We start from the raw sequence: 19,288 nt of genomic DNA, 5'->3' as shown, positions 1-19,288 counted from the left end.
CGTCTTAGTTCTGGCAGTGCGACTTGATGCGTTTTCTCACGTTACGAGGTTCTTTCCTCTAACCTCTTTCCCCATCGGACTGAAGTCGGTGGAGCCGGTGTGTTACGGTACCAGATACCCGAGAAAGTCAGGAGGAGTTCGCTGGACCTAGAGCTGGAGCAAGTGCCGAGCAGGTGCTGGTGCTGGTGGGGGCACTGAGGCTCTGACCTTAAGTACCATGTAAGTACTGGGTAAGTACTGTGCCATCCCTTACACTCTTCTACAATTGCACTAAAGTAAACAGTGCTGTGCGGGGAAAAGGTGGTGCTTGTGATCCGGAGACTGTCGGGGGTTCACCCCTTTGATCTGTTGATAACTCTCTAATGACAGCTGCCGGCGGGGATAACACAATCCTTATATATAAAAAAAAAGACTTGTATACTGTAGGTCGAAGTGGGCTGAGTTTGAGTTTGAGCATTGTTTTTATTTTATATTATCACATCTGTTTCTAAAATACTCCCACAAGCTCATGTTGGGATCACCACATTAATATTGCTACTTTCCCTTCCTCCTTACTAAAAGCATTGCAAAACGAAGGCAGAGACTGCGGGGCTACGCCCTTTGATCCGCACTTCGATCACTCAATAGAGCACAATTATAATTATACTTAACCTACAAACTCATCTGGTAGGAAAGGCACAGCCTTGATAGAGAACATAGCTGAGAACACGGGCAATCGTTCTGTTCTGCGCAAAGTGCTACGTACCCTCACTTGAACCGTGCTTATTTCCTTGGGGTATTCACAACTAGGTAGAAGACAATGGCCTCTCCAATTCGAAACGAAAGCCCTAGGGATGATGACCTGAACAACCTGATCCTGAAGGAGATTACCAACTGTCCGATCGATGTGCAGGCTGTAATAGGACAGAAAACTACATCTGCCCTAAATGTTTTGGAACACAATAAGGCTAATGACTGCAGTCTGGATCATGCAGACATAAACACCCCAAATTCATCGGAGATTGATTTACACCCATATCCACATCCAGACTCTGAGGTTGCAGTATTTACATCGGAGGCACAGGAAATGTCAGCTAGCCTCATAGAATCTCAGAATGCAAGTAATACAAGCAACATAAGGAATCTCCAACCAAGTTCCGGGACTTCTGCTTCCATACAACTGGAAGAAAATGAAAACCTGCCATTGGCTGCTCAAACCTGTACTTCTGGGACCTCTATGTTTGCGGCTCCTAAAACCTCAAACAACACAGCTTTAAGCCATTTCTTATGGAAACCTACAGGTCTGAGCTTTAGTTCCCATCTTGGGAAGCCATGCCATACCTATAGTGGCACATTTGCCTGTGCCCCAACGACTATGCAGTTCACTTTTGCGGACCAAAGTTCTCGAACAAGTGGGGGCAAGCCGCACTAACAGGGAAAGCTCCCACAGAGCTCTTCATTTAGGTATCTCTCGCATTCGGCCAGCCCTGCTCGATCAAGGCAAACTTCGATCCTTCAACATGCTGTGCAAAATTCCATCAAAAATACTTCAGGAAATCTTGTCCCGTATAACTCGGGAGCAAAAGACTTGGTTCCCGCCTCTCATAAGAAAGTGGAGAGTGACGCAATGGACAACAATCTTATTCAGTCAACGGAGAGGTTGATCGTGAGGCTGAAGCAATTCGGCCTAGAGACATAATTAATATTACTTCTGCAAGCCTTCAGGTACGATCTGTAGCATCCCAAACAGCACGGGCGGCTCAAGCAAGCTGCCCTGCAAACGTTGCAGGTTGTCTACACAGGAGGATGATGAACTGAGTAATAACGCTGCACTATCTGATGAAGCCTTATTGTTGGACATGGTAGCGGCTCAGGTGGAGGACAAATCTTCTTCGGGTTCTTTATTAGACGCCAACATGATTGCAGCATTCTCTGTTACTATGACTCCATTTATGAAGTTTTATGAGTGTATTGCAGATCAATTAAAAGATCAATCCACCTTGATTGCAATGTTACACTCAAAAATTATTTTCATCGATGGATTAATTTCAGCACTCAAGGACAATAAGTACAAACAGGAAGAACACATTACCAAGTTCATGAAGTCCATTTTGGACCCATTAATAAAAGACAAAGAAAAAGAAGACTATGGGCCTCATTACGAGTTGGGCAGTAACGCTGGCGCTAATAGCCCTACCGCCAAACCCCCGGCGCTATTAGCGCAGGATCACGTGTTTGGCGACACGGGTTTTGCCCATTCCCCATTGGACCCATTTAGGAATTCCTCATTCCCCATTGGGCCCAATGGGGAAAATTTGCGCTATTACCGCCGGCGGATTTCCCGCCAGCGGTAAACGTGCCAAAAATCGGCAAATTTGCAGCGGATTTCCCCCCAGCTCAGAGCTGGGGGGAAATCTGCCAAGGTCATGATCTGGCGGACCCGTAAATGCGGCGGTAATAGCGCTACCGCCGCATTTAAGGATTACCGCTAAACTCGTGATGAGGCCCTATGTCTAACAATAGTCAAAATTGTCTTACTCTGAGCACAGATCCTTGTGACGACAGCACAAGCACTAGATTGAATGTGACCCTTTTGGGGCTCATTAATGCCTCAATTGACCCGTCAGTGATCTCCACCATAATGGTGGAAGACATGGATGACATGGACAAATCTTCCCTTGAAGGAAAAAGGGAAACCCTAAAACTAAAAAGTGGTATATGTAACAGAGTTCCCCCAAAGGCAACAATGCCCCCACCAGGGGTGTGGAATTGCATTGGGGTGGAAGACAATCAGATACCTGGCACCTCAAAGCAAATCTTTTCTGGAAGTCAGACGAGAGTGAGTTGCAATGGAGTGAGGAAACTATTTGGACCCGATGAGCTGGGCATCTCAACTAATAAACCGGTGCCCCCCTTAACCATCGGAGGAACTAGGCAACCTACTGTTACAGCCTCAAAAACTTATGACATTTTTCCAAATGGCTTTAACATGGAGTATGGTGCCATTGAAGAGGCTCGCTCTGGGACTAAACTCCCCATGTCCAACAAGCAAGTGAAACAAGAGTGGTTGCTGAGTGGGCTGTCTTGCTGTCTCCCACGCTGTTCCTGTGTCCTGTGCAAAGATCGATTTTGGATTGGACTTTGTTTGCTTCTGTGGAACTGAAACTTTGTACATTGTGTAACCAGTCCATGTCATTGGCGATTTTTGGGTCATTTCTCGACTTCCTGCCTGCCCCTTTCCCAGCAACCTCTTCAAAACCATCAACGCTGCGCGTTTAGCGCGCGCGTTTAGCAAGAGTGGTTGCTGAGTGGGCTGTCTTGCTGTCTCCCACGCTGTTCCTGTGTCCTGTGTCCTGTGCAAAGATCAATTTTGGATTGGACTTTGTTTGCTTCTGTGGAACTGGAACTTTGGTACAAATTGTTTTTAAAAGGGTCTACTAAGGAATTGATTGACTTTATTCAGTGAATAGTGGCTCATTTTTCTTATTTTTTCTGTTTTTCCATAGTACATTGTGTAACCAGTCCATGTCATTGGCGATTTTTGGGTCATTTCTCGACTTCCTGCCTGCCCCTTTCCCAGCAACCTCTTCAAAACCATCAACGCTGCGCGTTTAGCGCGCGCGTTTAGCAAGAGTGGTTGCTGAGTGGGCTGTCTTGCTGTCTCCCACGCTGTTCCTGTGTCCTGTGTCCTGTGCAAAGATCAATTTTGGATTGGACTTTGTTTGCTTCTGTGGAACTGGAACTTTGGTACAAATTGTTTTTAAAAGGGTCTACTAAGGAATTGATTGACTTTATTCAGTGAATAGTGGCTCATTTTTCTTATTTTTTCTGTTTTTCCATAGTACATTGTGTAACCAGTCCATGTCATTGGCGATTTTTGGGTCATTTCTCGACTTCCTGCCTGCCCCTTTCCCAGCAACCTCTTCAAAACCATCAACGCTGCGCGTTTAGCGCGCGCGTTTAGCAAGAGTGGTTGCTGAGTGGGCTGTCTTGCTGTCTCGCGTGCAAGCGTGCTGTGGCTGTTCTCTCGCTCTGCCTAATTAGTTGATCACCAACATATTATGTCAACTACGGTCAGTAAAAAATTTAAATTAACATCAGGCATGCCTGTAATTAATCCTGGCCAATTATTTAATTTAGAAATGGCAGCGAACAAAATTAATACTAGACTAAACCGCAAAAAGCATAATCTCCAGCGCTCAATATCACTTTCATCTGACATTCGTTTGTATTATTCCCAAGACACCCTGTCCAGCCTAGAGAGTGGGTCTAATGTGCGTGTGTTAACCAGTCCTCCGCCACCTTTGACCCCAATACAAACATTATGTTCGGAGACTGGGTTAGAGAGCGTGTTAGCTGAGGCCAGTGTGAGTGATAGTTCTGGACCTTTGTCCATTACTAGCACACATGTAAAATCCATTGGTGTTGTTGAAGTCGAAAATATGAATGAAATCCCTAGTACATTGATTGTTGCTGATGTGCATGTAACTCCCAATCTTTCAAGCGAAGTGACTGATTTGACTCTTGTGACAGCCTGTACTCTGGATGATCCTCAGGGTGGTGGATAGTCCCGGCCCCAGGTTGATGTGTGCACGCAGCCAATGTTGGAGCCCTTTTGTTGCTTAGTGGCAGCCCAACATTGTTTGTGTGCTGTCCATGAGGAGCTTGTTCGACCAGGGGAAATTGATGAGGAAGTCATGGAAGTCATGGAATTTGTGAACACTTCGGGAGGACCAAGCTCTCCCTTAGCTGATGTTATGTACATTTGTTCAAATACTGGGGATCTAATTCAATTACAGCCAGATAATACAATGGGGCCAGAAAACCAGGTAAGCAATTCTGGAGGAGGGGTGAAGCCTACTGAAAATTGTCACCAAACCCCCCCAGACAATAATCAAATGTCTAACTCCAATTGTATTGATGAATCGCCCTCTTTCATTGCTCCGACTCCTCGAAGGACAAGGTTTGAGGAACCCCATCGAGAGTCTGACTTTTTCATTAATAAGAACTGCTCTAAGCGGTTTTCTTTTCCAGAAGCCCCGGCGCTTAATAATACTCTTAGCGCCATGAATACTGCGTTGCTTGCATTAGCGAAACTTTACGAAGTACTAGATGGTAAGCTCAATCATCAAACCATCCTACTAGAGCAATGCAGTAATGGTATAGCGGTGCTTTCACAAAAACCGCCTGTCGAGCAAGTGACCTTGCGGTCCAATGTTGAGACTGTTCAAGGCTATCGGCCGGATTCATGTAGCATAATTAATGCTGATTGTATACAAGTGTGTGTGCTGTCTGAAACAGAAAATAACCGAAGTCTGTGTGAGGTAGATCCCAATGGTTGTAATCGACCAGCCGGGCAAATGGTTGCCGAATCTGATCCATCTATATCCAATAGAGATACAGTACAAAACAATCTCAGCAAATGTATTGATAGCATAGTTACCCATGACCCTGATGGCCAGATCAAGGAGAAAGAGACCTTACCTACCACAGTACTGCCAAACAATACATTCTTTTCATCTAAACCTATTACGATGAATATAACTAAAACATCGGCGGTAGTTACTGACCCGCTGCCCACTGCCTCCAGAAAACTATTTACGAAAGGCAGAGGTGCCAGTTCCCAGGTTGCAGGCCGTAAGTTCATCAAAGCCCTTTCTAGACGTGAACAAACTGCAAAACTTGGAAAAGTCAATTTGGTAAAATCAGGCCCCAAAGAAGCTATTCAAACCTTCATGCCTTACGGGCCCCTGGACGATTTGGTCACTATTTCAGCTGGCATGGGTGCCCAAGACTTGGCACGGTGCACTAATTCTTCAAAAACATTAAATAATACTGACCCCAGTGATAATAACTTCGATGTTGTAGGACCATGTAATGTGGGACAAGTTGACATACAGACCAGGCCACCCACGGGTGGGAGTGATGGGCTTCTGAGTCAAGTGAATTTAGCGGTACTCGGAGAGGAAATTAGAACATCCATCAAATCATACATGTCAGACATACCCGGGGCTTCTACCGAACCTTTGAACAGTGTAAGTTCCATGGTAACTAAGGGTTTTAATGTGGAGAAGACCTCTGCTTTAGTGGAAAATCCAAAAACAGTAATAATTAGTCAAACCCACCTACAAAATGATGTGAATACAAAATTAGGCCCCTTTCTTCCATTGCAAGTTGACTCTTCTGGCCGAACCGAGCTTTCAGCCCTGCCCCGTCAATCAGTAGATGTCTCGGGTGTTTCCTTGCCCCAACAACATGGCATCTCGCAAATACATGAACAGATGTCGCGGCCTGAAGCTGCCATTCAGACCCAGGACATTCGAGATATCATAAAATCTTCGATTGCAGCTTATATCGGCGAAGCCAGCCAAAGTTGCCAAGGGGCTGGAGGTACGCAATCATTGCGTTATCCTGACGTGAGCCAGTTATTAAAGGGTCCGGCGCAGTTGGGCAATCGAATAGCGCAAGGAAATGATATGCCATCAAGCCTTTGTCTCCAGACAAATGCTCAAGCCCACAATATGAATTTCAAGGATGGTAATAAACCACAAGTCAAGTCCAAGTCTAATTGCCTAGTGATTAGATGTCGCGAAGACCCTTATCCCAAATATGTATTAAATCGGGCTAGCATTTTGAACATATGCAGTGAAATCCCGTCCCTGTCTGATATATCATCAACAGATATAACCTTGGTTGAATTTATTAATACAAATGACCCTTCTGAAGCAAGAATCCATCTTCAATCGACAATTGTAATGAATATATCGTGGCAATCTAAAACAGTCCTATATGAATTGGGTTTTAATTTGTATCAAGACCCTTTTATAACAAATAATGTGATGGACAAAGCTCAAATCAGGACATATCAGTCTATCAAGAATAGAGAATCGAATCAGATTGTAAACTCTGCTCCACGAATGGTGGCATTTCAGGACTACTTTGCTAGATCATAATATAATGCCGGTACAGGTAGCCTACTCTCGTGGAATACGAGAGGCCATAAGCATTTATTTGACCTTGCTAGTAGAGATTTGGCAACTTATGATCTGGTAGCCTTACAGGAAACCTGGCTTGTTGCCTGCCCCATCTGGACGTCCTATGATGTAATTATAACTCCGGCCATTCAACATCACAGAGGTCGACCCAGTGGTGGTCTATTGCTTGCAGTCAAGAAAGCTACAGGTTTTGTAAGTGAAAAATTAATCTCTCCATCCTCATATTTTCAAATTGTTAGACTCCAGAGAGGTGGTGAGCTTTTGGTTATTGTCAACATTTATTGGAGCAGAGGTAATATGACCGCAGAATCTTTTTTTGGGTCACTAAATTCGATTCTCGATCGCCTGACTTTTGAAGGTAACATTTGTCAAACCATCATAGTAGGGGATTTAAATCTCCATTTGTTATCACAAACTTATACTGAACATAATGATGATGAATTAACTTGGACAAATATGATGCACGAGAGAGGATTTGTAATGCTGAATGGTGCCATCGTAGGGGATATCCCTGCTGAGTATACATGGAGTAGAGGGTCACAACGGGCAATACTTGACTATGTTTTTGTCCATAAGACATTTTTAAATTATGTACAATCTATGCAAGTGGTTGCAACCGACCATAGTGATCATAATAAGCTAACTATGCGATTTTCAAGGTCATCATCTGTAATTTCGCCTATGGTTGAGACCCATCCCTATCCAAATTTTGTAAATAACAGCGGTACGCGAGTGAGATGGAATAGAAATCGACTAAAACAGTTGCATGAGGCCCTGCTTGGGTCTTCTGGGTCAACGGACTGCTATGTTACAGTAATGCATTTGTTTAAGCAGGTAAAACTGCCAGACCTGAGTGTTCGTCATAAACATTGTCATCCCTTTGACCCAATAGTACAGTCTAAGAAAGCTGAATTGCGAAGAGACCTACGTAATTTAAAATTTGTTCCTATAATCCATTGTTTGCTTTTGAAAACAAAATTAAAAGCATCCTATAGAACATGGCTAAAGGGTCAGAGAGCTGTGCGCTATCAGCAAAATGGGGAAACCATGATGTCCCAGATTATTAAGAAATCCACTAGTGGTATATGGGCTTGTCTAAATGAGGCCACGCATAGAACACAGGATGCTGTTCAAATAAATGCTATTCCAAATGCAATCTGGAAAACTTACTGTGAAAAGCTTTATGCATCGCCCTTCTCGAACTTGATTCCAAAGACATACTCCCTAGGCTGGTCCCATTTCTTTACCATCACCGTCAATGATATACTGATATGTATTAAAAACTTGAGTCGCTCGAGGGCAATAGGCCCGGATGGTCTCCATAATAGCACACTTAAAGATCACCCACAAGAATGGGCAATGATCCTCCATCAGATCTTTAGCAAAGTCATCTCGACAGGGGTCATTCCTAAATCTTGGCAGAAGTCCATCATTCTGCCCATATTTAAGAAAGGTGAGCGCGATGACCCAGCTGCTTACCGCCCCATAGCACTCTTGGATTGTCCTGGGAAAATTTCGCCCGACTAATCCTGAATAGATTTAACATTTGGTTGGAAGAAAATAACTATCGAGACATCTTCCAAACAGGATTTTTGCCTGGAAATGGGACGACTATAAATGTTATTACCCTTACAAGTATTATTCAGAAGGCTTCCCACCAACACCAGCCACTCTATGCAGCATTTATAGATTTTAAAATGGCGTTTGACGCTGTTCCTCGTGAACTTCTTTTTAAAAAACTTATGGATAAAAAATGTCCCTGGTCAATTGTCAAGTGGATAATTGACTTACATACAGATACCTCGATACAAATCAAACTTTCTAGTGAGGGACTATTGTCTGACCCAATTAAGACTGCATGTGGGTTGAAACAAGGTTGTTTGCTAGCTTCTGCTTTATTTACTTTTTTTATCTCAGACATTGGTGTAGACCTCAGTAAAACTGTGGCAGATCCACCCAAAATTAATGGGGTTAATGTTACATATCTACTCTATGCTGATGACATGGTGTTATTCTCAAAGACTCCCAAAGGATTACGGGCACTTTTGTGTGCGTTGGATACCTACACTAAAAAGAACTGTATTTCCTTTAATTTAAGTAAAACAAAGGTTATGCAGTTTGGCAAAAGCATGCAAAGGAAAGCCACCTACAAATGGCCTTTACAAAATGTCAACCTGTCTTCAGTTTCCTCTTACATCTATTTGGGGGTCTTCATAAGTAACTCACCAGATAAAAATGCGAATCATCAACATCTAAAACAGCGTCTAACGACGGCTATATCACAAAGCAGACTAATAAGGAGCAAATATTGTAAGTTTTCAATAGTACCATTATTGGTTTATTATAGACAAAAATTTATTCTGGTAATTCTTTATGGTTCAGAGGCTGTCTTGGGAAAATCATATCAATACTGGGCCATTATGGAAGGATGCTATTGGAAGCGTGCTCTTAACCTCCCATTGTCAGAACCCATTTGCATCCTGCGACACGAGCTAGGACTCCTGTCTTTATATGCCATCTATAAGTGGAGGCTATGCTCGTTGTATCGCAAATGCATATTGAGTGTTAATCAGCCTGGGTTGTTAGGAATGATTGCTATTTACCTTTTAAGATCTGATGATCCATTTGCAGTGTCTTGGAGAAATCAAGCAGAAAAAATCTTTATTAATATTGGATTTTCAATGGCACTATTGCTAGGCAATCCCACTAAGGCAAAAAAACGGATATGGGAGGATGACTGGATAAAAACAAGATCTACATGTCTCCTATACAAAAAGTTTAAGAAAAACCCATTTGCCTTAAAGCGCTATGGGGAAACAGAAAGTTACCTAATGATGTTCCCACATTCCCGACAGCGGGAGGATTATTTAAGATTTCGATTAAATATCTGGCCCGTAAAAGAAATTCTGTGCCATCGCAGAATTATCAGAAAAGACGATGCTTTGTGTCGGTTTTGTCAATTAGCCATTGAAACAATGCAACACTTATGTGTTGAATGCCAAAGTTTGCAAGCAAAAAGAATTGTGCATTTTGAACATTTATTTACTGGGTACATGACCATGTCTCAAACACGTTGCTGGTCTCTCCTATTTAATAGTCAGTTGAAAGTTGTTAGATATGCAATATTGAGTTTTTTGTATAGTTTGGGACTTAAAGGCAAAGTTAGTGTGCAAAGTCACACTGAAGGAAGTTCACTAATTAGGTTTTAGTTACAGGATTTATCTTATTACTTGTTTTTTTTGAATGCTCTTATTTTGTCTAAAGTGATTAGGTATAAATCTGTATCTAATTAGTTTGTTGTTATTAACTATGTAAATCTGTATATGGACGTAATTCTTGTTAATATCAATTTTATTTTTTATAATATGTTCTCTTTTAATTTTAAATACGTTATGTTAATTTTGTATGTTGAAAAATCAAGATATACTTGATTAAAACAACTTTTAAATAATAAAAAAAAAAAAAAGAAACAAGTGAACTTTGTCATGAAACCTGGTCAACAGACACAATGACGAAAACCAACAATAAAGAACTTTAGGGAACCACCCCACCAGCTGGTTAACAAACAAGATACGGAACAGGTATCTCAGTTGCCTACAAAGCCAGTTGAAGACTCCTATATATGTGAGGATTCCCATCATGACTTACAGAAGGTCAAGAAAAACTCAAGTGTATCCAACAAAATAAGGCCCAAAAATACTTTACGATCATCGGATTCCAACTAGTGACTTGGAGGACTTAATGAATCTCTCAATCTATTCTGCCGATTAGGATGAAGTCCTAGAGATTGAATCTTCCTTGGAAGACCGTCTAATTGCCCTGAAAACCAGCAATGCCAGGGATTCCTCTCCTAGTATTCTACTGGAGGCCATCCATTTTGAAGGTATTGATGGTGAAATCTCGAGTTCATCAGATTCTGAAGATCAACAGGACTTAACTCCACCTATGATCGCAAACCCTCGAATAAAAACGAGGGTGGTATCCAGAGTCCATAAGGGCCGACCTCTTCGAGAAGATACCCCGATAAGCGCTAGGAGACGCTTCATGACACTGGAAAAACATGCAGGGCCGCAGGTAATCAGGCAAATTAGTCCAAGATACACCATGACTCTGTGGTCTCTAAATCAGATAAGCCAAACCACTTGAGCAGACCTCTGAATGAAAAGACAAAAGAATATATTTGTATGGAATTAAGGAGAATCTTACACATTCAAGATAATCTCATTCTTAACAGGGCCAATGTGTTAAGGCTCTTTCACAGTATTGGCCCAATAGCTGGAATTAATTCTAAGGATCTGCTTTTGGTAGACTTCCTGACAAACTTAGGGAAGATATGGTGGTATTACACCTTGCTTCAATGGAAATGAAACAACTACTCCTACCAGAAACAAGCCATTTGAAAGTAATGGGGTTTTCATTAAAAGCAGTTACCACTTCTAACTTGGGAAGCAGCGAAGAGGACAAGTCATATGCTCACTTGCCTGCTAAGATTCGCAAAAACAACGGCAATAAGCATATGACAGGTGTAAAATCACCCCTTTACATTAATTTATAAGGAGCAAAAGTGATGAAATGTGGTCCCAGAGAGTAAATGACAGCAGAAATGACGAATAGATGCCTGAAAACCCTAATAGCTTTAGAATAGTGATAAACAACTCAAAGCCATCTAAGAACATACCTTGTGCTACCAGGGGGTCACAGGTCCATAAGGCGGGGGACAATTGGGATTGGCTGGCTGGCACGCTTGAGCAGAAATCATAATGCCAAAGCTTGGGAACTAAGAACACTATGCCTCGTGTTCTCATGGGATGCTGGAACACGAGAGGCTTCAAACATTTACTGGGAGAAGGGAACATCCACTTTGATGAATTTGATGTTGTTTGTCTCCAGGAGACGTGGCTGCGTGTACAGGCCACCTTGAGGGCTCTGTTTCCATCCTCAATCCGGCAACCAAAGGGCCGAAGGGAAGACCAATGGCGGGCTTACTGACTGTAGTTAAAGAGAGTTGTGGGCCAAGCATTGTATGGGCAAAGAATATCTCACCCTTAATTCAAGTCCTTCTGCTAGAATACCAGAATTGTGAGGGCGACGATGCAAGGAAGAGCCTACTGTGTAATCTATATTGGAACATCAAGGACCCAGCATCAAAGTGCTTCACCGAACAGTTGCTGGAAGAGGTGGAGACTGCTGTGTACACCAATCATAATTTGAATATCATATTATGCGGTGATCTAAACATTCACTGCTTTAATAACGCTAAGACCCTTATAGATCGCCCAACTAGCAACGTGCAAGAACCAGAAATACGAGGTCTGTGATTCAGGAAAGAACTTAAATTGAGGAATATCTCACTATTAAATGGGATCATGGCAGGGGACATACCGCCAAAACCAACATGGAAGAGAGGGAAAGAATCCCATATATTGGACTATTTCTTTGCTTCTGACAATCTCCACACTAGCATAGTGGACATAGCGGTTATTGACAGCACACAGAGTGATCACAACATACTGAAGCTATGTCTCGCACTGGGTGTGAAGAAAGATCCTGTCATGGAAGCAGATACCCTAGAACTGCATCCTGGAAGAAACAGACTGAGGCTGTCCTGTGACAATGTGATTAAATTGTCAAGAGATCTAAGGGATACTGGGAGGTTGGACGACTCCGACTACATGAAATTTCTAGCCATCTACAATGAGAAACCAGGTCCTCGGAGAAATAAAAAGTTTAGCCACATACATAAATGTTGTTTTACCGCCCATGGGCGAAAAAGGGACCTAATGTGCCAAAAAAAAGCCCACAAAAAAAAATCCCTCAACGGCATCCCATGAAGCTGTCAAGAAGAACAACTGAGTGAAACCATACAGATATTCGTTAATGCAATGAAATGCAGAACACATGTTGAAGCTTGTCGCATCTAAAAACTCAAGGGCGATGTGGAAAATCTTCAATTCGATGGATGGTCCACAACAGAGTAAAATGACCAACTCAATCTCAGCGAGGAACTGGACGGATCATTTTTCCACTCTCTTTTCGAATACGACGGAACATGCTAAGGAGGAAACAGGAAGCTCTTGTCCAAGTTGGGCATTTGAAACCGAGAGGGAGGACATTCTTGCACTAATTAAAACTTCCAGCAATTCAAGAGCCACAGGCCCTGACGGCCTAACAAAATTGACACTTAAAAAGAACCCAGAGGAATGGGCAACGTTCCTACATCATCTGTTCCTATTGGTGAAATCAAGACATAACATTCCGGCCACATGGACAACATCCATCATTGTCCCCATCTTTAATAAGGGTGATAGGTCTGTTCCAACAAACTATAGGCCTATCACCCTTCTAGATGTTATTGGCAAACTCTTCGCAGCTCTAATTTTGAACCATCTTACTGATTGCAGCCAGGAATCTAAACATCGAGACCGCTGGCAAGCAGGCTTTGAAAAAGGTATCGGAACATCTTTGAATTTATTCTTAATTAACTATCTGAAATTAAGAACTGCAAAAAAAAACTGCAAAAATGTACACTTGGCCTCAGTGGATCTATCCCAAGCCTTTCATTCAGTTAATAGACAGAAGCTCTGGTTTAAATTAAAAGATTGGGGATGCCCTGCTGACTTGCTTGATGCAATTGAAGCACTACACTCCGACACTAGTATTCAAATAAAGCAAAATCAAAGGGGGGGGCCTGACAAGCCACATAAAAACAGGAGTGGACCTTAAGCAAGGATGCCGCTTAGCACCAGCTATATTCAAATTGTCAATTTCTGATATGGGCGATGCATTCAAGGATATTGGGTGCTTTCCACCCTCTATGTCTGGAAGCCCAGTAAATAGACTGTTGTATGCCGATGATGTCATCCTCCTCGAGGAAACTCCAATCGGACTTCAGCGCCAATTGGACGCCTTGGCTTGCTTCCTATCATCTAATGACCTTCAAGTAAACGCCTCTAAATCAGTGGTGCTGGCTTTTCGGAACCCAAAGCGAAAGACCTCTATATTTAATGGCTGGTACATAAATGGTGACAAATTCAAGAAACAACTGAAATGATCTACCTGGGAATATCAATTAACGTGAGCAATAGCGACGCACCCAGAGAAGTATGCTTAAGACGCAAAGTCAAGATGCTGTCTGCCCAGGCAAGACTGATTAAATCCAGATATTGCAAATTTTCACTGACTCCTGTAATTACCTTTTACTGTATGAAGGTCGTCCCCATTTTGACCTACGGGGCAGAATGTGCACGCCAGTTGAGTTGGAAGCTGTGGCAAACCCTAGAGGGTCTTTTTTGGAGATCTGTACTTGGGCTTCCGAACTGTATTCCGATAGCTGTGATATGGAAATAACTAGGTTTGAGTTCTCTAATCACCTTTGTGACCTGGAAAACGTTATTCTTCTATCGAAAATGCCTATTGCCGCCGCTCGAAAGTGGCTTCAGGTTACTTGGGCAGGCGCTCAAGATGGAAAGAGAGCAACTACTTGTGGAATGGGGCAAGAAATGCGTGGGTCTACTAGAATCAATTGATACAACAGAGGAACTACTCATTAGGAACCCAGATTATGTTAAAAAGTGACTGTATGAGTATGACTGGATAGAGACGCTGGAGTTTACAATGTCGTCCAAATTTTACGGAAAGTACTGTATAGCACAAAGTAAACGAGGAACGATTCCTATATATTTGAGTACGTTTCCTTCACAGCCCTGCGCCAGCAATTCTTAAAACCGCGATTCAACATTCTACCAACTAAGGAGATCCTTGAAGTAAAGAAACCCAAAGGCACAAGAGATTATGCACGCAGGCTATGTGGACATAAAAGGGAATCACTCCGCCACCTCATTGTGAACTGTCAGGACGTGGCGCATATTCAACACAATCTCTTATATAGATTCTTTGCGGAAAACTGAACTCTAACTAAGAAAGACTTTTGGTTATATATGCTGCAAGGGATTAGGCTATCTTTGACATTTGCTCTTTTAGAGCTAGTGTCAATCATTATTGCCAAACTTGAGGAAAAAAAGTATCTACATTTATTTGGATTATTTATTTATTCTATGATACTCTTTTTTGTCGGTTCTTTTTTTTCTATTTTTATATTCTTTTGGTGTGCCTTGTAGCTGCTATTGTTTTATTTCTTATTGGATTTTTTATTTTTTTATTTTATATTAACTGGATGACTATTTTTTATTGGAATTCTGCAAATTGCTGATTTCACAAGCCTATGGAATGGCAAAAAGTTTCTATTGAAACTAAATGCTAAATACACTTTTTTAAAAAAATGTAAAGTTTTTCTTCCTCTTCATGAGAGATGGCCAGATTCACAGAGTGGACCCCCAAGGTTTTGACCTTACATCTGAGGTCCCCCTCCACATGGTCATTTGCTCCACAAGCCACACAAGATCCACTGGGTCTTGGCACATAGGGAGGCTTAGAATTACCAGAGTTGTGCTTTGGATGATTAGTCCCTCTACCCTGTACATCTGTACATGGTCATGTGACTTACCCTGCTTAACCTTTTTATGGGCCTGTTGGGATGGAGATGTATCAGATCCCCCGCAACCGCTCTTGCTCCTTTTGCTTCTTCCCCTCTTCCTGCTTCCCAAAAGCAGACTTGTCCTTATGAGACACCCTGTGCTGTGGGATACCAATACATCTGCTGCAGTGGCTAACTTCTTAGGATAGGTCTCCTTAGAGTCAGCTAGATGCTGCTTAAGCTCAGGGGAACATGTGGCAAACATATGTTCCAGCATAACCAAATGGATCAATGCTTCAAAAGTGGCAACTTTATAACCTTCCACCCAACCAGTCACATTCTAAAGATTAAGTAACATATGTGACCCAATACTTTCTCTTTTCTTGTACTCCCTGAATCATTTCAGGTATTGGGCAGGAGTCTTCCCAAACTTCAAGATCAGGGCTTGCTTCAATTTGGCAACATCTTTTCTCTCAGTCTTTGACATTTCCACAATGGCACTGCAGCCAGAGTGGGGCGGTCTACTGAGCAACCATGCAATCTTATCAGCATCTACTACTTCTTGCACTTCACATACATATTCCAACACAGACAGCCAGCCCATGATGTCATTTATTTCATCATACACACTGAGGAGATCTTTAGGAAATCTAGGATCTGAGGAGGGACCAGAACCACTCCCGAACCCTCTTGAGCAGCTGTTGGCAGCTTGAAGATTGGCAAGATCCAACTGATGTTCCCTATCTTTTTGTTTTTCCAATTTTTCCGTCTCTAGCTTAGCCATGTTAAACTCAAGTTCCTTTTCTCTCAGCGTAAGATTTTGACTCTTGAGATCTGACACAGCCTCAGCTCCAGAGGAAGCATAGGAAACATGGGATAGAGCATCATCCCCATCCTCTCTCTCTATGATGGCAGCAACATATACATCATGACTGTTACTCAGGGCAGCCCGAGCACCTTCTGCACAATCATAGGAGGGGTACAATTCTACATTCCTGCCAATCTACAATCTTTTGGATTAGCTCAGTTTTTGTGCCAGAGGTAGTTATACCTCTTTCTGCGCATAGCATTCTTAGTGTTTATAGGTTTAGTTAAGTTGTTTACAACTACTGGCTAACAAATGTCACTGTGTTACTGTGTATATGTAATCCAATGCCACACTGGTGTGCAACACTCAAGTTCTTCAGTTCTTATCCCACCGATGTACACACATTTGTTAGAATGGATTTCTAAACTCTGCTCTGGTGAACAGAAGTTTAGGAGGCCAGCCTTGTTAGTGAAACTGGCAACACTTCTGTGAAGTTAGCCAGGACAATTCAAGGTAGCTTGGAGAGCAGCCAAGGCTAAGTCACAGGAGAAGTGGGGGTGATCTGAGGTCTTGTATGAGCACACAGTAGGACGACAAGAATTACCCTTAGACAGTAGTATATAAAAATACACAATTAGGCCCAAGGATTAACACCAGTGGATAAAGAAAAGCACAGTAATATAACTACTTAAACACACAATGTAAAATATATGTACCGTCACGTATGGTCAATGCGTTAAAGTGTGGTATCCCGCCAAAACCTGTAAAGAAAAAAAGGAGACAAACTGTATCACATTGGCACACTTCAGAGATGGATAACCCTAACTTTATAAACCAACCCTACGAAGATTGGAGCCTTGTGCTCAATGTTAGATGTGCGCATAAAAGCGCTCGGTCATGCGTAAAGACACAAAGTACAATATTCAAGGGGGTGGAAAAGTTAGGGAGAGGATTTTGAAGTGTAGAAAACAGGTTCAGAGAGTCAGGGAAGGATCTGCTGCAGAGAACAAAGCTATTCCCAACTTTCGGACGGCTTTGGGAAGCAGAGTCCACCCAAGCCAAGGCAAGGACCACAAGAGATCCTTTGTGTGTAAAAACGCAAAGTATGAACAAAGGGCCATCAGTAAATGGTATGATTACTCACCGCCCTTAGCTCATTCTGGGTCCAAACTTGGCAGGTCTGGAAAGGGTCGCCTGGAGTATGAAATCCCACCCTTGGTTTAGTTTCAACTTGCACAGGCGCTGTGAGTGCAGATGTGGGTCCGGTTTACAACAGGAGCTGTATCTCTCATCTCGATTACAGGACAAAGAAAGAACCAATGCAGCTGGTCTCAGGACACTCGAAGAAAGGCGGGAAAGTCACAAGCAGCGACCATCATTGTTGCAAAGTGACGCAGGGGCACCCATGTCTCGTGGTCGGACCGACGCTTCTCTCTCGCAGCCCAAAGCAGCTGGGACAACTTAATTTGGCAAGAAGGTGCTTTGTAGTGTGAACTACGATTTCCCCAAAGCTTGAGGAAAAACTCGATAAGACCGCGCTCCTTCACAGGTCCCAAGGTTCAAGCTGGTCAGTCCACTGGAGGGCCCAGGGACACTTCAGAGAAGGCTTGTTTGCAGGACAACAAAGAGATGTCGAGAGTGAATGGTCCTACCACTCCATGGGGTTGAAACACCCTTACAGGTCTTCCGAGATCGAGTGCAAAGCAGGTCTCTACCGGGAGAACAGTGGGTTCAGGGTGCCACCTACTGCTGCGCGGTTCCAGATAGTCCTTGGGTCTGTTCGGCTCTCCTGTATACTTGGCTCTGTGTATAGGTGGATTCAGACCTATTGGTGATCTGCGGGTCTGCATTCAGGACCCCTTCTCATCTCCACTAGTTCAGCGAGTGCTCGCATCCAGCTAGCCAATGATGAGTTCTGCCCCACTCATGCACACCAGCAGTGGTCCAATCAGGGACCACTGTGGCTCTCATGCCCTCGTGCACACCAGAAATCATGGCACCAGTAGTGTGAATTGGGACCAGACAGTCCCAGCCCACTTCCTGAGTACCTACACACGTGAAATGCATTAGCCTGCCAAAAGCTGCGGCTTTTGCAGGTGAATGCATGCCCAAATACGGACTTCTCGGCACAAAGGTCAGGAGGAAGGCCAACTGACAAAATAGCTAAAGGAGAAGACAAAATACCTGTTGGCTCGGCCATGATGGACACTAGCCACAGTCATAAGCCAAACGTGCTAAGCGCGGTATGGCTTGGTAAAAGTTCCTAAGAATACATGAAAAAGCTTCTGCTGTCACCAGTCTACTCCTAGGCACATTGTCCAGTTACCAATAAATCCCTAGTGGAGGTTTTGGGCCCGAAAACTCAAGGACCCCATTGCGCGGTACTGTAATGTAATGCAATTAAATACAGTTGCCAAAAGTGGCAACAAAGTTTCTCAGTATTGACAGTCAGAAGCACATGTCAGATTCCCCATAACAATGAGCGAATGCCCAGTGGAGTGCAGCAGAAGGCTCCAATGGCAAAAGTTGGGACAGGAGGCTGCAACAAAATCAAAAAGTTAGGGGGGTCCACATATAGAGGTAAAATACCAGAACGTGAAATTTTCCCTAACCGACGGCAGGCACACAGGACTGGCTTCCAGGTTACTTCAGAAGAGCAGCAGGTTCGCGATGATCCCTCATAGCTCAGGAAGAGATCGCCTATCCCGGTCCTCTCTTGGATCAGTCCTTGAAAGAACACAGCAGCTTTCGGATTTCGATGAAGAGTAGCAGCAGCAAACTCTTTCCTCCAGCTGCGCTCCTGGGAACAGATTCTTTTGCTTAAGCTTCTGAACAAATCGGTGGGTAAGGGGTCCCTAGTTATACACATTTGTTCGCCAATCAGCCAATCACACACAAGTGCATTCATGCAGGCAGGCAGGCAAGCCATCAGACTCACAGGCATCCAGGCCATTTGCCCAAAACCAGACACCCATAACCCATCCCTTCAGAGCACTACACTGCATTCACTCCAGTTTCACTCAGTGCTGGCCC

General features: G+C 43.2%; 1 protein-coding gene across 10 annotated transcripts in view; it reads left to right on the top strand.

The window, feature by feature from the left end:
- Nucleotides 1–19,288, top strand: part of SNED1 (sushi, nidogen and EGF like domains 1) — a 3,218,914-nt gene that overhangs the window by 2,957,459 nt on the left and 242,167 nt on the right. The gene's annotated exons all lie outside the window — the stretch shown is intronic.

This window comes from Ambystoma mexicanum, chromosome 10, assembly GCF_040938575.1.
Source record: "Ambystoma mexicanum isolate Mex_15411 chromosome 10, UKY_AmexF1_1, whole genome shotgun sequence".
Taxonomy (NCBI): domain Eukaryota; kingdom Metazoa; phylum Chordata; class Amphibia; order Caudata; family Ambystomatidae; genus Ambystoma; species Ambystoma mexicanum.
Note: the sequence above shows the minus strand (reverse complement) of the source record. Positions and strands in the feature narration are given on the sequence as shown.